We start from the raw sequence: 25,673 nt of genomic DNA, 5'->3' as shown, positions 1-25,673 counted from the left end.
TTTCTGGACATGGGAATAAATTAAACAAGTACAGTGGATATAAAAAGTGTACACACCTGTTACAAATGCAAGGTTTTTGTGATATAAAAAAAAATGAGACCGCAATAAATAATTTCAAAACTTTTCCCACCTTTAATGTAACCTATAATCTGTACAATTCAGTTGAAAAACAAACAAATCTGTTAGGGGAAAAATATAAAAAATAAACGTACAATAGGCTGGTTGCGTAAATGTGCACACCCTTAAACTAATACTTTGTTGAAGCACCTTTTTATTTAATTACAGCATTCAGTCTTCTTGGGTAGGAGTCTATCAGCATGGCACATCTTGACTTGGCAATATTTGCCCACTCTTCCTTGCAAAAGCACTCAATCTGTCAGATTGTGAGGGTATCTCTTGTGCACAGTCCTCTTCAGGTCACCCCACACATTTTTTCTATTGGATTTAGGTCTGGGATCTGGCTGGGCCACTCCAAGACTTAAATTTTCTTCTGGTGAAGCCATTCTTTTGTTGATTTGGATGTATGCTTGGGGTCATTGTCATGTTGAAAGGTGAAATTCCTCTTTATCAGCTTTCTAGCAGACGCCTGAAAGTTTTGGGCCAAAAGTGAGTGGTATTTAGAACTGTTGATAATTCCCTCCATCTTGACTAAAGCACCAGTTTCAGCTTAAGAAAAGCAACCCCAAAGCATGATACTGCCACCACCATGCTTCACCGTGGGGATTGTGTTCTTTTGGTGATGGGAAGTGTTGTTTTTGCACCAAACGTACCTTTTGAAATTGTGGCCAAAAAGTCCAGCCTTGGTCTCTTCAGACCATAACACATTTTCCCACATGCTTTTGGGAGACTTGATGTATTGTTTTGCAAATTTCAGCCGGGCCTGGATGTTTTTCTGTGTAAGAAAAGGCATTCATCTTGCAACCCCACCCCATAATCCAGACATATGGAGAATACGGGAAATTGTTGTCACATGTAGTACAAAACCAGTCCTTGCCAGAAGTTCGTGCGGCTCCATCAGTGTTGCTGTAGGTATCTTGGTAGCCTCCCTGACCAGTTTTTGTCTTGTCATTTCATCAATTTTGGAGGGATGTCCAGTTCTTTGTAACATCACTGTTGTCCTACATTTTCTCCACTTTTTGATGACTGTCTTAACTGTGTTCCATGGTATATCCAATGCTGTGGAAAATTTTTTGTACCCTTCTCCTGACTGGTACCTTTCAACCATGAGACCCCTTTGATGCTTTGTAAACTCTCTGCAGACCTTGGCCTTTGCTGTAGCAGGCAACTGAGTAAATGTCAGAAAATCCTACTAGGACAGCTGAACTTTATTTGGGGTTAATCAGAGTCTCTTTAATTGATGGCAGGTGTGTACCGAAGAAGACTGAATGCTGTAAATTAAATCAAAAGGTGCTTCAACAAAGTATTAGTTTAAGGGTGTGCACACTTATGCAACCAGCTTATTCTATGTTTTTTATTTATATTTTTTCCCCTAACAGATTTGTTTTTCAATTGAATTGCACAGGTTATAGGTTATATTAAATGTGCGAAAAGTTTGAAATGATTTATTGTGGTCTCATTTTTTTATATTATAAAAACCTGGCATTTTAACAGGGGTGTGTACACTTTTTACATCCACTGTGTCTGTGCAACTGAGAACAGATAAATGCTTTTTGAAAATGCGTCACTATGTTTTAATTATTAAAAACTAATGACAAAAGTGGGGTTTGGAATGCGGGATGAGAATTTGAATTGTTTTTGAAAGTTGAAAAATAACTGTAAAATATGTGCGTATTGTTATACATGTATTAGATAACAGGGGTACAGTAAAGTATATAGGACATAATTTCTGCTGGGGATTTTCACATTTAATTAGTGACAGTAAAAAGATAAGATGTAATCAATGTGGAGAGCAAGGCCATGAGAGGAGTAGATGTAAAAAAAAGAATGCAGATTGTATAAGAAGGAAATTCATTTCTGGTTTGATTGTGAAAGTGTTAGGATGGAAGATACTCGTATGGATGATATGAGTGTTACAAATGGTTTGGAGAATAACAGAGTGTAAGTGGGTACCAGGGAGAGTACAAATGAAGAGGGTGGCAGAAATAAAGACAAGGAGAAGAGTACAGAAGAGGTTGAAAAAAGTCAAATGAATGCATTACATGAAGGAGAGAATATGATAAATAAAAGGTGACAGTATTTTAGATGGAATCTATGCATGACAAATAACCTGAAGAAAAAAGGCTGCAGGAAAAGTTCTATAAGGGCTACAGTTACAGAGAGGAAGAGGAAATCCAAAAATATTTCACCAAAAATCAAAACAAAAGGTAAAGAATAATGTGAAGCTTGTTTATGTAAACATTAACAGCTGGATTAATACAATAAGTAAAATATATTACAATGGTATAAAATGTGCGAGGCTGAGGTAGTGTGTTTACAAGTTACTAGTTTTTTTCTAAGAATAATAGGGTACAACCGAAAGTTCTGTGGTGTGGAACACTTCTTTTTGAGGAACTTCGGAAAAGATAGTTGTTCAGGGGTAGAATTTTTATTTAATGAGGAGGTAAATGTTTGGGACTTTTAGTAATTTGGCCAGGAAGAGTTACAGTTGTAGTTATAAGGTATTGTATGGAGGAATACAGATTGATAAGGATATATGCTTTTACTATGGTAAAAAAAGGGAATAGTTGTTTGAAATGTTAAAGCTTTAGTGGTGATTAATGACAAAGTGGTGGTAATGGAGATTGTAACTGTTGCTTAAGGAAGGATAAGAAAAAAAGAATAGATGTGAGAACCTTAAAGAAGATTATGAATTGTGGTACATTAAGTTTATGGGGAAGAATTTGTGGACATGTAGAAGAAGAAGTATAAGGACGGAGACCGATTATTTGGTTATGTTGGGGAGTGTGTGTGAGGTTCCTGTGGGTGCTTTGGAAAACAGATTTTCTGATCATAGAGCAATTTGGTTGGAATGTTGAGAAAATAAAAAGTAATTAAGGAAAGAAAAGGAATTAAAAGACTGGTAATGAAGCACTATGATACAGAAGTATTTAAGAAGGACATTTGAATGTTATGAGCAGAGCATAGATCTATGAGAGAATTCTACGTATCATGGTGGTTAGCATTTAAGGAGAAGTATACAAAGCTGGAAATTAGAAAAGAAGTAAAGATAACGTTATGTACTTTTTTAAAGATGTATAATGAGTTGTTGAATAATTTGGAAAAATAGTGAACGGTTTGATAAAAGTGAAGGAGATTTTTGAAAGAAAAATATTGAAAAGTTATTACATAGACAGAAATATTACTTGAAAGGGGGGAAAGAGGAAGTGTCACCTTTTTGGCAAAGATGGTTAAGAGTAATATTAGTATTATATGGGAAGTTAAAAATAAGGATGGTGAGTGTTTTTAGACAGGAAGAAATTTTGTCTAAGGTAGAACACTATGTTAGAAGAATTTATAAGAAAGAAGAGGTATAAAATAATTAAACGGAGAGTTAAAAGTTTTATTTTTCTGAGAAAGTTATTTGTAAGTTAAAAGAGGATATTAAAATGCAGGAATAAGATTGGGTGTTAAGTAAATACAAAGTCTGTATCTGGAATGGCTGGTATGGGTTACACAGAGTCTAAAGACTTAAAGGTCTGGAAAAAGGTTAGTATTTAAGGGTTTCTAATGAATAGCTGGTGAAAGGAGAGATTAATACAGAGATATGTGAAGGAGTTATTGCAGTTATATGAAGAAAAAGGGGTGAAAGATGGTTTAACGAATCTGATGCCTATTACAGTTAATGTCCGTAAAATATTTATGAAAACTATACAGGTTATGTTATGTTGCACGGAGTGTTAGGAGATGGACTTTCTGGAGTTAAAAGGTAAAGACAGTCAGGAATTATTGATTTTAGTAAGAAAAGTGGTGGATGACATATTAAATGTAGACAATGATGTTTGGTGGTAGCAGATACTAGCAGAGCACTTGATTGTTTACAGCAGGATTATTTGTGGAGTATTTCAATTTGATAAAGACAGTTTATATGAATGCTACTGTGAAAGCTATGGTAAATGGAAATACTTATGGTATATGGTAAATACTTACTTATTATTGCAACCAGATTATGAGGAGGAGAAACTGCTCTTTTCCAAGCTATACTCCTGGCGATAAATGTAGTGAAAGTTTGTAATGATGACAAAATAACAGTCCTTACTACATGTTTGCACCTTTCCACCTTTCTGGCCGATAACTATAAATAGTTTTTATGTTACATCTTGAGGGTAGTCAGGCTGACAATGATGGAACCATGACTATCATGACACCCTCTTAGTCGTTCATCAATGATACCTGTTTGAAACCACAAGTTTTGAACTGCATGACATCAGGTAGACAGACTTTTACCTTACTGTACAGAAAACTGCTTCGTCATTTCCTAAAATTGCTGGTAAAATCTGTCAGCCTAAGTGTGGCTGTCAAGCGTGCACAAGTATACTTGACCTAAGCCTTTCCTATTGTTTTGTTACTGTGTCACACGTAAAAGCTGCCTTTCTGGGCCAAACAACTGAAGACATCAGTCTGCATAGGAATGACAAACATTTCAGGTTCCAAGTTAATATCCTTCACCAGTTCTATGTCACTGCAAACATCTTATTACACCCACTAAGTTTATAATGGCAGTGTTTAAAAATCAGTGTCTGGTTTGACGCTTTTTTCTCATGCTGTTTTTGCCTTGCCGTGGAATTGCTTAAGAAAGCAGGTGAGAAATGTCCCTAACAATAGGACGCTGCAGAAGAAATATATGACACTGTGATGAACCACAAATAAAATCAGCTTGCCTAAAACATTTACAGAACAAATCTTGAAATGGACTGTAGTTAAGACAAACACATATAGTGATATCGCCTGCTACAATTACAATATCATGTAGTGACTCTGGAATCTGGTTGCAATAATACTTAAGTACCTATTTAAGTTTGACTATTGTGATGAAGAGAGGGGTGAAGCAAGGATGCTCTAGGAGCGAATATTATTTGCATTAATAGTGAATACAGTGAGACAAAAATTGATGAATTTGTAGGCAGGAGGAAGGTATGTTACGAAAGGTGGATTTTGTGTTCCAAACTGCATTACATATGCAGATGATATTGTGATGATTGATGAGAACAAATAGTGGATGAGGGAGATGTTAATAGATGCTGGTGACATATTAAGAAATGTAGATTTGAAATTGAATGTAGATAAGAATTGCAGTCTGGAGAAAGAATGTATGATAGACGGGGGTTGTGCTTAAAAAAATAATTTAATTTGTTAGTCACAAAGTTTGGGAAAAGTGAGGTTGTTGAAGAACAGCAGAATGGGGTGATATGGAAAATTAGAGAAATTGGAAGGTTATAGAAATCTTTTAGGTTATCATACAAAAATAAAATATCATTGATTAATTCAGTGATTTTAGGGAAAATTGGATATTTAACTAGAATATACATGTTGGCAAATAAATAAAGAAAAATAATTTTTGCAAGCTGTATGTTGGGGGGGGGTGTTCTACACTGAACCCAGAGAAGGTGGGGAGTGCTATATTTAAAATAAGATGTAGGAGGTTTGTAGTTTATTAATCTGATTGTGTATGCTTCATCCTTGAATTTGTATACGGTTTTGAGTGGTTTTAGAAATAAAGATCTAGGTTTAGGTATACAAATTATAGAATCAAAATATGGAAAGTGGTAGATAAAGGGGAAGAAAAAGAGGTTGGAGAAAAAGGGAAATTCATGAGTATTAAATGAACATAATGTTGTTTGGGCTGAATGTTTGAGATGTTAAAGATTCTAGAAAGGGACAGCATGAGGATATTGTAAGAAGGTGTTATACTGTAAATCTGTGTGGTGCTTCAATTGAAGAAGGTATTAAGGCAAGGAAAAAGATTTGTTAATACATTAGAATGTCAGGAATTTTTATGGAGATTAAGTGTAAATAAGTTGCCACTTAATCTTAAACAAATTCCCTTTATGTCTCAAAGCTTATGTTTATGCTGTAGTGAATTAGAAACATCAGAGCATGTGCTTTTGCATTTTAGGAGGGTTAGAAAAATGAGGGAAAAGATTTTTTGTGAATTTAAGATGGGTGGCATTAAAAGGGTGGAGGATCTAGATGTAAAAAATAATGTACAGTTATTACGGGAAAGGGTAAAACATGTAGGAAAGATGGAAAATGTTGTTTGGCGTGACATGGCACATCTGGAATGCAAGACTTAAGGAGGACTTGTATAATAAAGTTTGGAATTTGTCAGAAATAATGTCAAAGATAAGATTAGGGTTGTGACAAAAAAGTGGTGGGTTATAAAGTTTCATATGCTTAATTGTCAATTTTAATGAAGCACAGATATTCTATATAATGTAAGTTGTTTATATATTTATTGTATTTTCAAGTTATTTTTAATTGTAAAAATTAGCTAATTTTGGTGGCAATGTATGATGTATATACTACAAGTAAAGGAACCCTACTTTTTTGATAGGTGCTATGGGATATTTTGCAACCACCTGAGCTATCACCAACTCAAGCAGATGGGGCCTTGGTGTAACGTCTCATCTGAAGGGCAACACACAAAGGAGTGCGGCACGCCAAAGATGAGTGTACTACCCGACACACCACTGGCACTGATATGATTAACAAATTTAACAAGTTACATGGAAAAATAGAGAAAAAAAAGGGAAAGAAAAGGAAACTATAAGAGAAAAAAGCGAAATTCATAAGTATCAAATGAAAAGAAAGTTGTGGACTAACTGACCCACTTTCTCCATTTTCCCCAAATATTAGCTACTACACAGATTTCAAATAATCTAAAATGGGCCAATCAACTGATAAACTGTCTTTTCTTTGTCTAAAACACCCCAGTATTTCCTCAAGGTTTTTGATCCAGTACATCCTCTGGACGTGTCTTCTACAAATTAATGACATTATCTGTGAAAAAAATGCTTTCTCATACTGTTCCTAAATTACAATCTTTTTGCCCAGTTGTAATCTTGTGATTTTACAGCACATTTAAATGCACTTTATCTCAATTTCCTGAAGTCCCTTAAGAGACTTTAAATTGTTATGCTTCACTTCTCCTGTCTATCCTCAAGAGTAAACACATTCTCCAACTCCCATTACTTACATAGGTTCATAGAAGTGTACTAGGCTAATGGCCCAGGAGCCTTTACAAACCTAGCCCATAAAAGTGCCCTGGCATCATGCCTTACAATGTTAGTTCCCAGTGCATCTATCAAATAGAACCACTGGAGTGCTCCCCGGGGTGAACTTTCTATTACCCATCCACTCATCAAGATTTCTCTTGAAGAGGGACAGCGAGGTGCTCTGCTTGACATGTATGGGAAGTCCATTCCAGAGCATGGGCAGTCTCTGGGTGAGGAACCTGTCCCTCCAGCATGTTCTGTTGATTGTGGTAATGAGGGTGAGGTCTTTGGGGCGTGTGGTGTGGTGGGATTGGGATTTCTTTAGATGTAGCATTTCTAACAAAGCTGGGTCAGACATGGATTTGTAGGTCAAGCAGAGATCGCCTCTAAGTAGGTGATATGAGATCGAGAATAGCTGGCGTCTTTTGAGTCTGTCCATGTGGGACATGTGTTTAATGCCTAGGATCCTCTTTGTGAGGTACTTCTGTGGCCTCTCCAGCTGTTGCAGATGTCTAGTGAGGTACATGCCAAATGGGGCGTTATACTCAATGATTGGTCTAATGAGGGAAGAGTAGAGAGAGACGATGACCTCTTTCTTCCTGGATGCAAAACCCTTAGTAATGAGATGTGCCACACAGAAGGACTTTCCTTCAACCACCACATTGCCACTGTGGTCAGAGAGGCTGCCGTCAACCTGCGTCCCCACATCTCTTATAACACCTTCAGTGTTCAGTGGGCTCCCATCAATGTGGTAGTTAGTGGGAACTGAGTATTTACCAAAGGGGATGACGATGCATTTTTTGACGTTAAGCTTAAGGTCATAGTTTCGACACCAGTCACTGGTCTCAGTGAGGCCTTTCTGTAGGATGTCTGCATCACTTGGGGAGTTAATAATGGCTCCCAGCTTGCAATCATCTGTAAACCTGGTCAGCCAGAATCCCTTTGTGTTGGCCTGGACGTCTGAGAAGTAGATGCCAAACAGGAGAGGACCCATGACCAATTCCTGTGGGACTCCACTCGTGACTGGTCGGCAGTCTGACTTGGAGCTCGCTACTTTCACACTGTGTGTTCTATCTGTGAGCCAATTTGTAACCCACCTAGTGATATAGGGGTTGATGCCTAGTTTGGTGAGTTTATCAATAATTCCTGAGTGAGGAATGGTATCAAAGGCCTTGGCCAGATCGAGGTAGGCTGCATGCACTGTCTTACCTTCATCCACAACCCTGGTAACTGACTCAAAGAAGTCGACCAGTATGAGCAGACACGATCTCCCTTTCACAAAGCCAAACTGCATGGGGTCCAGAGTTTGGTGATTTCATGTATCTTTGTTAATCAGGTCCACTATGATGCACTCCATAGCTTTACATATCAGACTCATCAGGCTAATGGGGCAATAATTCCCAGGGTCTGTAGTCGCTCCCCCTTTATGGAGAGGGATGACTGTAGCAGTGCATCGTTTGGTAAAGACAAAGCCTGAGGTGAGGCTGTGACTGAACAGGGCACACAGATGTGGTGCCAGTTCACTTTGTAGTTCATGTAGAACACAGCCAGGGATATTATCGGGTCCCATGGAAGCTGTATTCTTGGCCTTGGACAATGCAGCTTTAACCTAGGCTGCAGTAATGCTGGGTGCCTGTCATTCTTCCGGTATTGTGAATGGTTCTTTAGGGGGGAGAGAGAGAGGTAAAGTTGGCTCTGAATCTGTCAGCCAGTATGTTGGCAATATCTGTTGGCTCAGTATAGGAGGTACCATTGTGCAGCAAATCAGAGCAAATCTGGGTATTACCGTGGAGGTTCTTGATATAACTATAAAAGGCTTTATGATTGTTTATAGTGTCTGCTGCAATTCTGCCTTCATAGCTAGCTTTAGAGGATTTGATGAGGGATCTCAACTTTTTGCTGAGGCTAATAAGGGAGTTTTCAGTCTTGGGACGTCACCTTTTTCAGCAACAGTTTCTTCCTTCTGTTGTAGAGTTTATTAATGGCAGGGGACCACCAGATTGGCTTCCTTTTTTTTTGGAGGAGAGCATCTTGGTTCTGTTGGGTATGGCTAGTTCCATGCATTTATGTACATGTTTGTACACTACATTGGTGTATGATTCGACAGTCATAAAGCTATCTTCCGTTGGCATGGGTGCCGTGAAGTTAGCCACTTCTGTTTTTAGGAGTCGAAAGTCAGCTTTGAAGAAGTTTTTCAAGATGGTTACCTTTTGGGGGGGGTGAGATGTGGATTTTGATGGTGATTAGTTTATGGTCAGATCTGACCAGGGAGGGATTGACTACTGGTGTAGAGCAACAGTCGCCCATGTTAGTAATAACCAGGTTAAGGATGTTGCTTCCTCTAGTGGGGGATCAGAATGAGCTGTTCCATGGTATTGGAATTGATGAATTCCAGGAAATATTGGGCCAGTGTATTGGTGCTTGAGTAGTTTTCCCAGTTGATGGAGGGGTAGTTGCAGTCTCCTAGTATGAGAGTGTTGGGTTGGACCTTCATAGATTCCAGGGTGCGTAGGAACATGGAGCGAGAGTCTAGGGACATGGTTGGGGACCTATAGCAGGCTATGACCTGGACTGCAGTCTTACTCACTGTTAGTTGTACCTGAAGTATCTCAGATGCATTACGCTGGGCTACAAGTCTAGAGGTGTGCATATCCTTTTTGAATATGGAGACACCACCACCTTTGGAGCTTTGGTCCATGTTTCATGGCTGAAAGGTGTCGAATGACTTATAGCCTGGTATTACAGGGGTGCTTTCTGCTGCTTTAAACCAGATCTCCGTTGCAGCACAAATGTCGATGCTCTCCATTTTGAGGAGTGCTTCGAGTGAGTGCATCTTGAGATTTAGACTTCTAGCGTTGAGCAGCATAAGCCTCAGATTACATTTATTTATAGCTGTTACAGTGGTAATTTGGTCTTTGGAACACCGCCAAAAAAGGCACTATATGGGTGGCAAGGGCCTTAGCCAGTACCCAGAAACCCAGGGGTGACAGATGCAGGCCATCTCTGGCAAAGCATCGAGGTCTGTCAATCATGTCATCCCAAGCAAACAGATACTGGAACCCCTTAGAATGACATCAGAAACTTAGCCAATTGTTGAAGTCGATAATTTTTGTTTGTACTGCAGTATCATTCTGGGTGATAGTAGGACACTGCTCAGGGCTAGTGTCATACCTGCCTGGGCCACATAATGCAAGAGCTCCACCATGTCTCTTTTCACGTAGTCCAGGGAGGTGCATCTCAGGTCATTCACATTCACATGGACAATGACAGAGTCATACTTATACTTGTTGTGGAGTGACCTGAGTGCATGTGTTATGTGTCGGAGTCTGGCACCTGACAGACAGCTGACCATTACCTTCTCCTTATTCAACCTAGTGAGTGGGACATCTGTGTGCCTCACTATTGCATTACCTAGGATTAGTGTATTGGGCAAGGAATTTAGCCTTAGGGGCTTAGGTTGAGGGGCACACTGTGGAGGTGAGCTGTGTGTGCTGTGGTTTGTGCTGTGTTGTGGTGGTCAAGTGCGTTTCTATCTTGGAGGTGTCTGCTGTTTGGGTAAATTTCTATTGAGTGCCTCCATGAAGGAGAGTGTGTGGTTTGTGTTTTTATGTGAGAGCTGTGATAGTGGGTGTTCTGGAGGGCTGTGTGTTCCATGTGGTGTGGTGCAGATGTTGATCTTCACCTCTTGACCAGCTAGTCCAGTCTTGGCTGGAGAGTGCATAGCTTCCAATTTGGTGACACAAATGCATCTCTCACAAGTCTGAGTGTTGGGAGGCAAGGGTTGTCTGTGTACATGAGGCAGTTGCTACACTGCCTCAAAATGGCCAAGTACACCAGGTTAACAGGAGAAAGCACAGTGAACTGCCCTTTAATCATGCTAGGAGGGGTGGTCATAACTATAAGCATTGGAGCTATTTCCATGAAGAATGACTAGTGCTGATAGCTCTTAGGTGTACTATAACAACTGCTACAAAAACCTGTTGGAAGTGCAAAGCGATTAGGATACTTGAAGTGCAAGAGAAAAAGAACTAGCAAGATCTAAGGGAAAAACTCAAGAGCAGACTTTCTGGCACGAGTAATAGTTTATCTCAGCTCGGCGCACTGAGAGGAGCTTAAACAAGCACAAACACGGACTTTTAAACCAGAAAGTTGAAAGGGATGGAAAAACTGCCCAAACGTTCAATAAACTGCAACTTCTGGGCCAGAAACCACTCCCTCTTGTGGTAGATACCCTACCTAGTGCTTACAACTCCCACTGATAAGCTAGAAGGCTTCCTTCCAACACAGAAAGGCTTGGGGGGGGGGGCACAAAAGCTTACAAACAGTCCTGGATACAGCAAATCTGTATCTGGACTAGACTAGTTACAGGAAAGGTGGGAAGCAAGCTTAGAACTTTTTTTTTTTTTTTTTTTACAGAAAAGCAGCTAAAACAGAAGTAAAAACAATTCAAATGCAGTGCAAGTTAGTACACGAATGTGTAGCAATATTAAAGCAAATACAGTTTAAATAAATGCAATTAAAAATAAAAATGACTGAAAACGTGCAGAAAGCAGTAAATTAGGAAAAAATCAAAAAGAGGCACTTGAGCATCAAAAAACAATGCCAGCAAATATATAAATAATTCAAAACAAAAATTAAGACAGTGCAGAACCTTGAACAGTTAAAAAGTGCCAAAAATACACTTATCAGCTCTATATTTCCAGATTGTTTGAGAAGCACACTCAGTCAGTCAGAACACAAGGAGATTCTAGCAATGTTTCTTTTTTATATATAAAGTAGAAAGGGAGAAAGGAGGAACATAATATAATTCAAGGTTAAGAAACTAAGTGGGTTAGCCTTCTCAAACGTTCTCTCTATATTAGGTAGAATGAGCTAAATACCCTAGACTGGGAGGAGTGTCCCAGATCAAATTTACAGTAGGGGCGGGCCACTGCAAAGCCACCAAGTATAACAACAAGACACCAACAGAGAGGGAAGGTGGGGAAACTATACTACAGCTACTAGCTACTCACAAACAGAAAATACAACTCTCAGTATGAAAAAGCAGTTTACAGTTAAGTAATTCAATAAAAATGCAATTATAGTAATGAAACACTATCTAGCAATGAAAAATACAGTTAAAACAGTACACAAAAGCAGTGAAACAGTAAAAAAACTTTACAACAGTGCAAAATGTAGTAGATAAGCTGTATAGCACAATTATAAAAGTGTTAAGAAGTGCAATTCAATGAAATAAATGTAAGAAAAAAACATACTCTGTTCTTGGAGTCTTGGGGAATTTCTGCTTTGTCACAGTGATGAATCACCACTCCACAGCCTAGTAAAAACAAGCACAGCCCCCTGCAGACAAAGGGTTTAAACACCAGAAAAAATGGAAGAATCTAGAAGCTCAAATTACTACCCAGTCCTCTAGCCCCTGCTCTTTCAACCAATCACTCGTGCTAGAGGTCAGGCAACCCTGTTACTTTCACAGGAAACTCAACAAACAAAACAACCAGGCCTGGATAACAGTAGGCCTCTATCCAGACTATGCTACCTGACTAAAACACAGAAACCTCACAAAAAATGCACAGAAAGGCACAGATAGAGCACTCACAAACAGAAAATACAACTCTCAGCATTAAAAAGCAGCTTACAGTTAAGCAATTCAATAAAAATGCAATTACAGTAATGAAACTATCTAGCAATGAAAACTACAGTTAAAACAGTATAAAACAGTACACAATGCAGTGAAACAGTAAAAAAAGCTTTATAAGAGTGCAAAATGTATCAGCTCATAAAAAATATAACACTATGGAAGCAAAAAAATAATTTGCAGTACAGTCACCCCTTTTCCATACCCTGACTACAACTGAAATTCAGCAAACTTTACTTTCAGTCTACAGATTTTAACAAAATGTTAATTTAGCCAGTTTTTGGGGAGCAAGTGCTAAAAAAAGAAGTTATGTACCTACCATAACGTTCCATGTTAGTTGTCTTCATCTCGCCTTCTTCTTGCTGGTTGGGTTCGGAGCCGATCCTCGGCTCCGACTCGGCCATCTTCCAAAGCTCGAGAGCTGCTTACTGGCTCGAGGCCACCCCCTATCCCATGATGCCTGGCGCTAGATACCCAGATCTCATTTGGTAAGTCTAACTGCCAACATAAAAAGGAAGATCCCTATCCTATAATATATAAAGCCTACCAGTGAGGCTACTAGGCAGGGAGAAACAGCCAGAGAAGACTCAGCCAGTGAAAAACCATAAGGAACTATTCTCGGTCCACTAGGATAGGGGGATGGAGAGTGGGAGGCAAGAAGAAGGCGAGATGAAGACAACTAACATGGAACATTATGGTAGGTACATATCTTCTTTATGTTAAGTTGTCTATCTCGCCTTCATTCTTGCTGGTTGGGTGCCAGCGTCCCTAGCACCTAAAATCCTGGGTGGCTCATGGGAACAAACTCTTCAGAACCGTGGAACCAAAATCAGCTCTGCTCCTGGAGACCACATTCACTTTATAATGTGAAATGAAAGCATGTGGGTTGGCCCACGTAGCAGCTGCACAAATAGATTCCATGGGCAACCTAGCCTGAAAGGCCACAGAAGTGGCTAAAGCTCTGGTGGAATGACCTTTTGATTTGACAGGCAACTCTTTATTCCTCAGTTGATAGATAAATGTGATAATCATAGTCAACCACCTAGATAAAGTTCCTTTTGAGACTGGAAGACCTTGTTTACCCTGAGCAGAAGAGAGAAAAAGTTGGTCCGACTTCCTGATGTCTTTAGTCCTGTGCAAATAAAAACGTAGTTGCCTATGAACATCTAATTGATGCAACTTATATTCCACCCTGTTGAAGTGGTTGGGAAAAAATACAGGAAGGTCTATGGACTGATTCAAGTTATTTTCTGAAGAAACCTTAGGAAGGAAGGAAGGGTTAAGTCCTGAGTGTAACCCTATCATTGTGGAACACTAAGTACAGAGAATGGATACAAAGAGCCTGAAGTTCCGAAACTCTTCTGGCTGAAGTAATAGCTACTAGAAAGAGGGTTTTCAAGATAAAAACTTCAAGGAACAGGATGCTGCAGGTTCGAAGGGGGGGGCAAAATTAGAGAAGCTAAAATCAAATTTAGATCCCACGGAGGAGGAGGATCTCTCACTGGGGGCCTGAGCAGAGTGACCCCTTTGAGAAAGGCTTTACATAGCTTATGAGACATGATATTATTCTCCGACAGGCCAATGTGAAAATTTGAAATTGCAGCTAACTGAACTCTAATTGTAGTGGAAGCGGAACCAGCATGAAAGAGTTCCACAAGAAATTCCAAAATATGGTGTACAGGGGCTGAAAACGGATCTATACTTTTGGCCTCTGCACATGAAAGAAAACGTTTCCACTTGCTAGCGTAAGTTTTTCTAGTCGTAGACTTGTGCGATGATAAGATAATTTCGCGCACAGAGGGGGAGATAATAGGAAGCCTGGCTAATGTCGGAAGTGGAGCAACCAAGCAGTGAGCTGGAGAGATTGCAGGGATTAATGCAGCCCGCCCGATTGATGGATCAGGTGGTCTGGAACTAGGTCCAGAGTCCAAGGCTGCTCGAGAAGATGATGATGCAGGAACGGGAACCATATCTGTCGAGGCCAGTAAGGAGCAATGAGGATCATTTTGCAACCCAAGGCGGTAGCTTTTTGTATTAGTTTGGGGATTACTGGAAATGGAGGGAATGCATAAAGAAGTCCCTGAGGCCAATCGTGGACTAGAGCATCTCTGGGGGAATGTCCGGGAAGTGGAAGGAGAGAGAAGAAATTGCTGCATTTGCTGTTGAAAGGAGTGGCAAAAAAGTCACAGCAAGGTTGACCCCATCTGCGGAAGATTTAGTCCGCAACTACCTGATTCAGAGACCACTCGTGAGGCATGAGAATTGCTCTGCTGAGCCTGTCCGCTATGACGTTGGACCTCCCAGGGATGTGCGTTGCGATCAGAAACCATTGGGAAGAGATCACCCACTGCCAGAGTCTGAGTGCTTCTCGACATAGGCGATAGGACCTGGTTCCGCCCTGCTTGCTGATGTACTATACTACCGACATATTGTCCGTTTGAACTGCAATGGACCCAGAAGGAAGAGAATCCTGAAGAGCTTGCAACGCTAGAAGCATGGCCCTTCATCTCCAAGATGTTTATATGCAGATGGTACTCGTGAGGTTGCCAGATGCCTTTGACTGTCCTGCCCTGATAATGCCCCCCCCCACCTGATTAGGGAGGCATCCGTGGTTACCGTAGCAACTGGAGGTGGTGGGACAAAAGGTCTGCCTTGGGGCACTGATGTGGAGACCATCCACCATGCAAGGTGCTTTTGCATGCTTCTGTGATCATAATCATGTGAGACATAGGAATCTGCTGGAAGGACCACTGGGTGAAAAGAAGCCACTGGAGAATTCTCATGTGAAAACGAGCTAGAGGAACGAGTACGATTGCTGCTGCCATGAGACCTAGAGATTGGAGGACGAACCTGGCTTGAATTTTTTTGCATGCTAATAAAACCTGCACATGTTGGCGAATCACTAGTATTCTGTCTGGTGGAAGACTTGCCAGCATGTCCGTTGTATTTAAATTTGCACCTATAAAGGGCGACAATGCAGATTTTTTGAAATTTATTGTGATACCTAGCCTGGAGCAAGTCTGGATAGTGTAGTCTCTGGCTAGTAGAAGTTGATGCCTCGTGGAAGCAGTGAGGAGCCAGTCGTCTAGATATGGAAATACCTGGAATCCTAACAGTCTGAGGTGAGCGGTAACTACTGCCATACATTTGGTGAACACCCTGGGGGCTGTGGTGAGACCAAAGGGCAGAGCTCTGAACTGATAATGACTGGCTCCCAGCCGGAAGCGGAGGAATCTTCTGGAGTGTTTGTCCATTTTGATGTGGTAATACGCATCCTGAAGATCTATAGAGCACATCCAATTGTCCTGACCCAGAAAGGGTAGAATGGACTGTAGCGTGACCATCAGAAACTTGGTTCTTTGAACAGACTTGTTCAGTCTGCTGAGATCCAGAATGGGTCTCCGGTCCCCTGTCTTTTTTGGTACCAAAAAGAACCTTGAGTAAGTTCCGGATCCTAGCTGGTCTGCCGGGATTTCCTGGATGACTCTTCTTAGCAGTTTTGAAATTTCTTGGACTGCTTGATCCCTTAGATTGGGTGGAACATCTGGAAGGGACTTGTTTGACAATAAGGGAGGGTGAAGAAAGGGAATTTTGTAGCATCCGGATATAAGGGACTGTACCCACTTGTCTCGAGTTATATCTTGCCAGGCTTTCGGGTACAGTGATAATCTTCCCCCGACTGCCTCCAGAGGTGGGCAGTCGGGCAACCCTTCAGGGATGCTGAAAGGGCTTTTCAGAGAAATCTTCTCTGCCTCCCTGGTTTTGCGGACCCCCTCTGCCACAGGGGCGGCGTCTGTTATTGTTCCCTCCTCTGCCCCTGGACGGGAACTCACCACGTGTGTCCGGCAAGGCTCCCTGATATTTTCGGAACCACATCTTTTCACTCTTCTGACCCTTGGGATAGGGTCTGGAAGGAGTGGAAAAATGGACTCCCATGGCAGAGAGAGTCTTGCCTTCCTGCTCACACCTGGTAAGGGCATCCCTCACCTGTGATCTAAAAAGAGCAGATCCATCAAAGGGGTACTGGTGAAAGACGATCCGAAAGGTTCCGCAAAGTTACATAGCCGCATCCAAGCGTGCCTCCTCAGGGCAACGTCTGTGCCTGCAGCTCTACTCGCACCACTGGCCGCATAAGATATGAGCCTCATGGAGGAGTTCACCACTGAATTTAGAGTCGCCAGCTGGGAAGCCATCTTAGCCTGAGCCCCCTCAGCTGATGGATCTTGGAGGGTATCTCCAAGCTCTTTAAGGAGATCCCTCTGAAGACGGGTGAAGTGGCACAAATAATTCAGGGACCTCATGGAGAAGGTCGCTGAAGTGAACATCCGCTTCCCGTATCTGTCCATCGTCCTAGACTCCTTATTAGGAGGATGAACAGATGCAGAAGTTTCAGCCAACTCCTTTTTCGTGGCCGCTGCTACCACCATGGCATCGACGGGGATGTCCTTCATCAAAAATTGTTTGTACTCTGGAGCTGTTATGAATTTAGCAGGTCTCCTAGGGGTTGGTTCCATGGAATCTGGGGCCAACCACGCCCTTCGAGCCACGACAGACATCAGTGGGTCGAAGGGCGGAAACACCCAAGAGGTGGAAGGTCGGGAGCCAAACGCATCCAGGAATACATACTCGTCCTCAAAAGGGGCTAGGGTATTCCAGTTCCCCCTCTGCCTAAGCATCTCAAGGATGTCTGAAAAGGAGACATCTTCAGAAGGGGATCTAGGGGACCCTTCCGAATCCCCCAAGTCGGTATCTGAGGTGACAGACTCAGGGGAGTCAATATGCTTCCTCTTGCATTTTCTCTTGCAAGGTGGCTCCTCTGAATGATCAGGGAAGGCCTCAGAAGAGGACGATACACCCAAAGGGGTGTCCTGGAGCGCTGGATCCCCACGCTTGGGGTCTGGAAGAGGGGCAGAGGCTGATGCAGGCACCATAGGGGAGGAGCCGATGGGGTCGATCGTGATGCTGACTCCGAGGTCAGCACACTCCTCATCACCTCAAAGGCGTCCCTGCCCGGACGCAGAGAGAGCTCCGGCTCCAAAGAAATCTGAATCCCTCTCCGCACCAAGAGAGATGGCTCCATAGCTGATGTGGGAGCCAAGCTCACCTGAGCCGAAGCCCCAAGGGGGAGAATGGGGCTGGACAAGGGTCTGATGCCACTCGCCCCCTCGGAGCTGACGAGGGAGTCTTGGCGCCCAGATCCCTCTGGGGACGATACCATGGAAGGGATCAGAGCCGACGACGGAACCGAAGGACAAGGTATCGGAGCAGACAGTTCCACGACTCGAACCCCAATGAACTCTGGCTCCGAGCTCAAAGGAGTCAGGGGAGGAATATCTGTAGATGTGGGCAGAGCCGACCCCTAATGAGGGGGGCTGGACAAAATTTTTGCTAGGGCCTGCGATTTTAGCAGTCTACTGACCACTCTTTCCACGTCATGGTTTGAAAGTCTCAAGGACCGAGAAGAGTGGGATGAGTCGTGACTACACTCCGATTGGAGCAAAGGTGATCTCGGAGCCGAACGTATCAACTCCAGAGAAGGAGACCTAGATCTTTTTCAACTCCCAGACAGCTCCGAGGAACGTGTCGGAGCTGACTGGGAGGGAGAAACCTCGGTTCCAGCTGGAACCGAGATAGATGGAGCAGTTTCACCCAACGACGGCTCCGAACTAGGAGCCAAAGGTTTAGGTGTCCTAGAAGATTTCACTGGCTGAGCCTTAGCCGGTGAATCTTGGGGCTTAAGTAAACCCCTCAGGATCATCTTATTTTTGCACTCCTGCAAGACTCTTGGACTAAATGCGTGGCAAATAGAGCACGAGTCCTGCAGGTGCACGGCGCCCAGACAATAAACACAAGTGTGCCCATCTGTCAGAGACATCTTCTGACAGCATGAGTCACACTTCTTGAATCCGGACGGCTTGGGATCCTTAGACATCCTGAAAGGAAACCAAGAAAAAACACAGACGCAGAAGTTAAGGTTATAACACCACAACACAATAACTACTACTGCCAGTCTATACTAAACTAGCTACCAGCTACTATAACAAAAAATATTTTTTTTTTTTTTTTTTTTAAGAGAGAGAAAGACAGAAAAAGGTTATCCTCTAACTTAAACGGAAACATATGAGGAAAGGGCTAGATAGGGGGGAGGGGAAACTCTCTAATTAAAACGAGTTTCTGAAAAGAGAAGGGATTCAGATAAAAACTCTAAAATAGAATAGTTATAACTGAAAAGGAAATTATACGCTAAACTAACAGTTTTTATGACAGAAACACAACTAGTAATAATAAGTTTTATACAACCTGAGCCAGCAGAACAACCTCACAGCAGAAGCGGCAAACGAGATCTGGATATCTAGCATTAGGCATCATGGGATAGGGGGTGGCCTCGAGCAAGTAAGCAGCCCTCGAGCTTTGAAAGATGGCAGATTCAGAGCCGAAGATCGGCTCCGAACCCAACCAGCAAGAAAGAAGGTGAGATAGACAACTTAACATCAGATTTTAACATTTGATACTTGTTCCAGAGAAACATACTGAAGTCAACCAAGTTTATTTTAGGAACATCCTTTTTTGTATAATCCTTATACCTGTAACCATCAACCATATTCTGCCAACATTTGAAAAGAACATGGACCCAGACTAGGTGACTGAATACTTTTTTGGAAGATGGCAGAGTCAGAGCCGAAGATCGGCTCCGAACCCAACCAGCAAGAATGAAGGCAAGATAGACAACTTAACATCAGATTTTAACATTTGATACTTGTTCCAGAGAAACATACTGAAGTCAACCAAGTTTATTTTGGGAACATCCTTTTTTGTATAATCCTTATACCTGTAACCATCAACCATATTCTGCCAACATTTGACAAGCACATGGACCCAGACTAGGTGACTGAATACTTTTTTTAACGGAAACTTGCAATAGAGATGCAACTTTATTCATCTACAGCATTAGGATATTTATAAATTTAAAGAAAATGCCCAGGCCAGGAGATTCCGGACAGTTCTTACTTTACTGTGTTGCCTGCTATTAAACGTATTTTGAACTGTCTGGAATCTCCTGGCCTGGGCATTTTCTTTGGATTATTTGTGTGCATTTTGTCTTGGAGTGCCGTTTTTGTGGAATATTTACAAATTTCACTGAAAATGAGTTAAACTATTCACTGAAATTTGTTAAGCAGTATCAAGAGGTATAAGGCACAATCCCAATCACATTAACACTACTTGTGTTCCCCTAAAAACATAGTTCAACATTGTGATTTTTCAGTAAAAAGTACCACAGATATTTTTTATCCTTACCGTTGAAATACATAATTATGTGTACACAACACTGACTAATAAGACTTTTATGCCTGAAGACATTAATGAAACACCTGTCAAGTTCTGTAAGATTTCTGACAAAATATTTCCAAACCATGCATCAAAGAAATGCTAATATCTGTATACACTATAAATGCAACACAAACAAAATAGCAAAGCTATGCAAAAACACACCTTTATAGCATACCTCTCAACTGTACATATTTTTGCATAATATTTTTGGTCTGCCCCTTACAAAATTTGTGGATTTTTGGTAAATCTCTGATGAATGAAGTCATTAAATAATGACAGACAATTGAGTTTCGGACTTCATATCCTTCAGAAATTGCATGTCAGTGCAAACCATGTTATTTTTGCAACTTTCTAAGTTTAAGATAGTAATTTTTAAAACTGGGCTTTTGTCCCCTCCATTGTCTTCGGCTCTGTCCTGATTTCTTGAGGTAAGAAGTTGAGAGGTATGCTTTATAGTGGAAACGATTCTGAACCTTCAAAACATAACCTTGATTTTATGTTACATTTTTAATACAGAAATGTCACATTTTTAATCAAACTTTAACAAAGTACAGTTGTGTACACTTACCATAAATGTAGATGTTCGAGTGTATTCACTGTTGCAGTCATTACATTTGGGTAATCCTGCTGGCAGGTTGCCCTCAGTCGGCCTGAATTCCAAAGTCCTGGGTCCTGCGTCAGCTGCTGTTGCCCCTTCCCTGACATCAGGTCGTCAGGGGTATAAAAGAAGCAGCCGACACCATTTTCTTTAGTTTTTCTTGCCCCAGATGTCAGGTGCCCCCAAAAAGGGTAGCCAAAATGTATATACATATACATATAGATATATATATATATATATATATATATATATATATATATAAAAAATACATGCACCAATATAAGCTTTACCTTCATCTACAAGCAAATACACCACATAGATTGTATAAATCAGAGAAGGAAAGATAGGTTCCATCAGAAGAAAAGGGGGATGGCGGGTGGGTAACCTGGACTGCAACAGTGAATACACTCGAACATCTACATTTATGGTAAGTGTACACAACTGTACTATGTTCTTCGTGTTTCACTGTTGCAGTCATTACATTTGGGTAGAGTCCCAAAGCTATGGTTGGGAGGCTGGAACTAAACAGCATTAGGAGCGGCTATGAGGCCCTGCAGAACTGCAGTGGCAAAGCCTGCCCTGGATTTAGAGTAGAGTGGCAGATGATAGTGCTTTGTAAAGGTGTGCACTGAACTCCAAGTAGCAGCCTCTAAAATGTCCTTTGTTGGTACTCCCCTGAGAAAGGCTGCTGAAGTGGCTGCAGCTCTGGTTGAATGTGGCCTAATGCCCTTAGGCACTGGCTTGCCATGGTGTAAGTAGCAGAAACGAATGCAGTGGCCTATCCACTTTGAAATAGTCTGCTTTGAGATAGCCTTTCCTTGTGATCCTGCAGCATATGTCACTAGTAGTTGCTCTGCCTTTCAGAAAACTTTGGTTCTGTCCAAGTAGAATCTAAGCTGTCTGTGTACGTCCAAAGAATGCAGAATTCTCTCCCCCTTGTTCTGTGGATTTGAATAAAAAGTTGGCAGATGAATAGTTTGGTCAACAGCCACACTGGACACCACCTTAGGCATAAATGTTGGGTTTGTCCTCAAAGAGGCCCTGTCTGGATAAAAAATGATAAAAGGTTTCACAGCCATGAGTGCCTGTAGCTCTGAAACTCGTCTTGCAGAAGTTATTGCTAGGAGCAGAGCTGTTTTCCAAGATAAAAACTTCATATCAGCAGTAGCAGCTGGCTCAAAAGGAGGCAGGGTGAGATTTCCCAAGACATAGTTGAGGTCCCATGCAGGCATTGGTGTTCTCATTGGAGGCCTTAAATTTCTGGCTCCTCTGAGGTACTGCTTTAATAAGGGATGAGAAAAGATTGGTGGCTCTGTATTGTAATGAACTGAAATGGCACAGGCATGAATTTTAATAGATGAAAAAGATAGGCCTTTGTCCAGCATCTCAGTTAAGTATTGCAAAATCTGAGGAATATTTGGCACAGCTGTATCAGTTCCTTGTGCCTGGTTCCAAGCACAGAATCTCTTCCATTTTCCAGCATAAGATTTTCTAGTACTAGGCCTTCTGGCTTCCAAAATGACATCCATCACAGCTTTACTGAGAGTTGTGTTTTGTATGACTACATTATATGCCATGCTGCCAGGTTTAAAGTCCTGGGTTGGCTGTGCAGGATCTGATTGTTTTGCTAGGACAGTAGATGAGGTATTTGAGGTAAGGTCCAAGCTGGGCATTGAGACAAGTTCCTTAGGATTGGATACCAGTACTGGCGGGGCCAGTCTGGGGCAATCAGTATCATCTTTGGCTTCTCCAGTCTGACCTTTAGGAGTACATTGGGGAGGAGAGGCAGTGGGGGAAAGGCATATACTGATAGGTTTTTCCAGCTGAAAGATAGGGCGTCCACTTTCCATGCTTGTCTGTGATAAGTCCTTGTGCAGAATCTTTTTAGTTGGTAGTTGTGAGAGGAGGCAAATAGATCTATGTCCGGGCATCCCCATTTCCCTGTTATCATGCTGAAGACTTGTGGATCCTGCTGCCACTTACAGGGATCCATGAGGTTTCTGCTTAGTTCATCTGCCAGAATATTTTCCCTTCCTGGCAGGAATTGTGCCTGCAGATCTACTTGGTAAGTCAATGCCGTGTCCCACAAAGTCATGGCTAGTCTGCAAAGGGGGTTAAGAATGTGTGCCCCCCCTGCTTTATATACCACATGACCGTGGTGTTGTCTATCTTTATCAGTAGTTGTCCCTGATGAAGTAGGTCCTTGAAGGCTGTCAGGGTATTTTGAACGGCTAGCATCTCTTTTTGATTGATATGTAGATGCATTTGGTTTGAGGACCATGTTCCCTAAATGCATCTCCCTGCCATGTGGGGCCCCCAGGCATAATCTGATGCATCCGTTGTTAGTGTCTGCCTGGCTGGGGGTAATGTGAATGGCTGTCCCTTGTTTTGGTGACAAGCCTTTGCCCACCATCGAAACTCCTGTTGCAGGCAGGGAATGAGAGTAATCATTGTTTCCAGGCTGTGGTAATGTTGAGTCCAAACAATTTTTAGGTACCATTGAAGTTTCCTCAAATGCAGTCTTGCATATGGAATTAGTAGGATGCAGGATGCCACGAAGCCCAAAGCCTGCAGAATTTTTCTTGCAGATAAGTGGGCCTTTGTTGCCAACATTTTGAAATAGGCAGTCAGTTGGCTTTGTTTGTCTGACGTGAGATAAGCCATCTGGGCAGTTGTATTTAAGCTTGCACCCAGGAATATTATCTCGAGAGGGTACTAGTTTTGATTTCTTTTCGTTGACTGTGTACCCTAGGCATGTTAGAAGTCTTTTCACAAATGCCAGATGCTGCAGAAGAATGTCCTTGTTCTCTGCTTCCTCTTTGTCTGCAGAATGCAATTACTGGTGCCAGGCACTTTGTAAAGACCCTGGGCGCAGTAGATAAACCAAAGGGCAGTGCAAAGAATTGGTAATGCATTGAGCCAGCTTTGAATCTGAGGTATCTTCTGCATAATTGTCTGATTGGGACCATGCAGCTATGCCTCTTTTAGATCTAGAGTCACAAGCCAAGCGTTCTTGCCCAACATGGGCAGAAGCTGCCGCAAAGTCAACATCTTGAATTTTGGTATATCCAGGAATGTGTTCAGAATAGATAGGTCCAGTATTGGTCTCCAGGCCTTGTCCTTTCTGGGTACCAAGAACAGTCTTGAGTAAAACCCTTGTCCCTGCTCTTGCTCTGGTACTTGTTGAATGGCCCCCATGTCCATGAGGGATGAGACTTGTTTTTGTGCCTCTGCCCATTGATTTTTTGGCAGATCTGGCCAGCCGTTTGCCTTTGGCAGGGTATGGAAATGGAACTTGTAGCCTCGTGACACGATATTCAGAACCCACTCGTCCTGGGTTATAATGTGCCAATTTTGAGAAAAAAAGTGCTAATTTTCCCCCTAAGGGTGCTGCCAGGAGATAAGTGCTTGGTGCAGGCAGGGGGAAGTCATTGGGACTGTTTCCTGTATGGTTCTGATTTGTCTTCTCCAACTTTGGAGGTAGAAGCACCCCATTGCTTTGACCTGTATGAACCTTGAGCCTGGGATCTGCCTCTAGGGCGTCTGGATCTGCCCCTTTGAGGTCTGTCTGACACAGGAAAGGACCAATTCTTTGTAGGCTAGTGTCTACTAAACCTAGGTGGCTGTACTTGTAAAAAATCTTTGACAGTTTGCATAGATTTAGCTTTGTCCTCCATTTTCTTTAACACCTCTTCTGCCTTAACACCAAACAAAGTATCATGCTGTAAAGGTGCATCTAGTTAACTTTGACATGCTCAGGCAGATTTTATTCCTTTAACCAAGCATGCCTCCTAATTACAGAACCCGTAACTGCTGCCCTGCAGGAGGCCTCCAAAGAATCAAAACCACATTGCAAAGTATGCTTTCCAACTTGTTCAGCTGCATGCAATAAATCCTGCATGTCCTTGTTTTCTGCACATTCAGAGGTTAACATTTTCTGTTTAAGCAATGCCATGACATGTTGCTGATATTTGAGCATATGAAACTGACAGTTTAAGGCCCTTATAGCCAAGGTAGCAGATGTGTAAACCTTTTTTCCCCATCTATCCAGTGCCCTAGAATCTCTGTCAGAGGGAGGTAGGGTTTTTTGCAGCGGAAGCCTTAACTCCTTTGGGACCCTGTGAAATAGTTTCTGGGTCTGCAGCGGGTTAAAAGGAATTTATGAGAGTCAGGAACCCTGTAATATCTGTCAGGCTTAACAGGAGCTGGAGGTAAGGAGTCAGGGGTAAGACTAGACTCCGAAAACACATCTACACACAGGTAGAATGGCTAGTGGCCTATGTTGAGGTATTAAAAGAAAATCCCTGAGCCTCTTTTTAGATTCTGAAAAATCTTGGCTCTCCCAGTGGAAATGCTCCCTCATGGTATGCAAGGATTCCCCAAAAGAATAGTCCTCTGGAGGAGAAGCTGAAGGAATAGATTCTTCAGCATCAGAATCCTCATGGGGGGAAGAGAATATTCCTGATCAGAAGAAATAGAAACCTGATCTGAAGATTCATAGTCAGTCTCTTGCCTAGGCCTCTTATCAGGAGGGGGATGGGAACCCCTGATCAGGGTAATCAAGTCTTCAGTCATTTTGAGCATCTGTTTTTTGGGCATAGAGGTCTATCCACGTGGCTCTTGAGTTTGTTTCTTTGCTTTGGAAGGTCTTTGCCTTTGAAGCTGAAGTCGGTTTAATGTAAAGATGCTTAGGTCTGAATACACCCTCAGAAGCAGGTGCCTGCTCAGTGGCTCCAGACCCATCTGAAGGAATAGTATCCGAGGCTCCAATACCTTGAGTTTCCAGCGGATTAGTGACTCCACGTGGGAGTCGGTAGCGGCCCGGAACTCTAAAGTAGCGGGCGTCAGGGGCTGCGAAAGCACCTCACTGAGAACCGGCAAACCGGCGACTGGCTTAGGAGAAACTTCGTCGGTTTTTGGGCCTCGGTTGTCTCTCTCTCTCCCCTTTTCTTTGCATTTT

The 25,673-nt window shown here is 42.1% G+C and overlaps 1 protein-coding gene across 1 annotated transcript in view; it reads right to left on the bottom strand.

Moving 5' to 3' along the window:
• PIGH (phosphatidylinositol glycan anchor biosynthesis class H) overlaps positions 1–25,673 on the bottom strand; it is a 434,798-nt gene that overhangs the window by 249,310 nt on the left and 159,815 nt on the right. The window lies entirely within an intron of this gene.

The sequence above is a fragment of the Protopterus annectens genome, chromosome 6.part0 (genome assembly GCF_019279795.1).
Source record: "Protopterus annectens isolate FY-2018-M chromosome 6.part0, PAN1.0, whole genome shotgun sequence".
Classification (NCBI taxonomy): Eukaryota; Metazoa; Chordata; order Ceratodontiformes; family Protopteridae; genus Protopterus; species Protopterus annectens.
The sequence above is the reverse complement of the archived record's forward strand: the minus strand, read 5'-3'. Positions and strand labels throughout refer to the sequence as shown.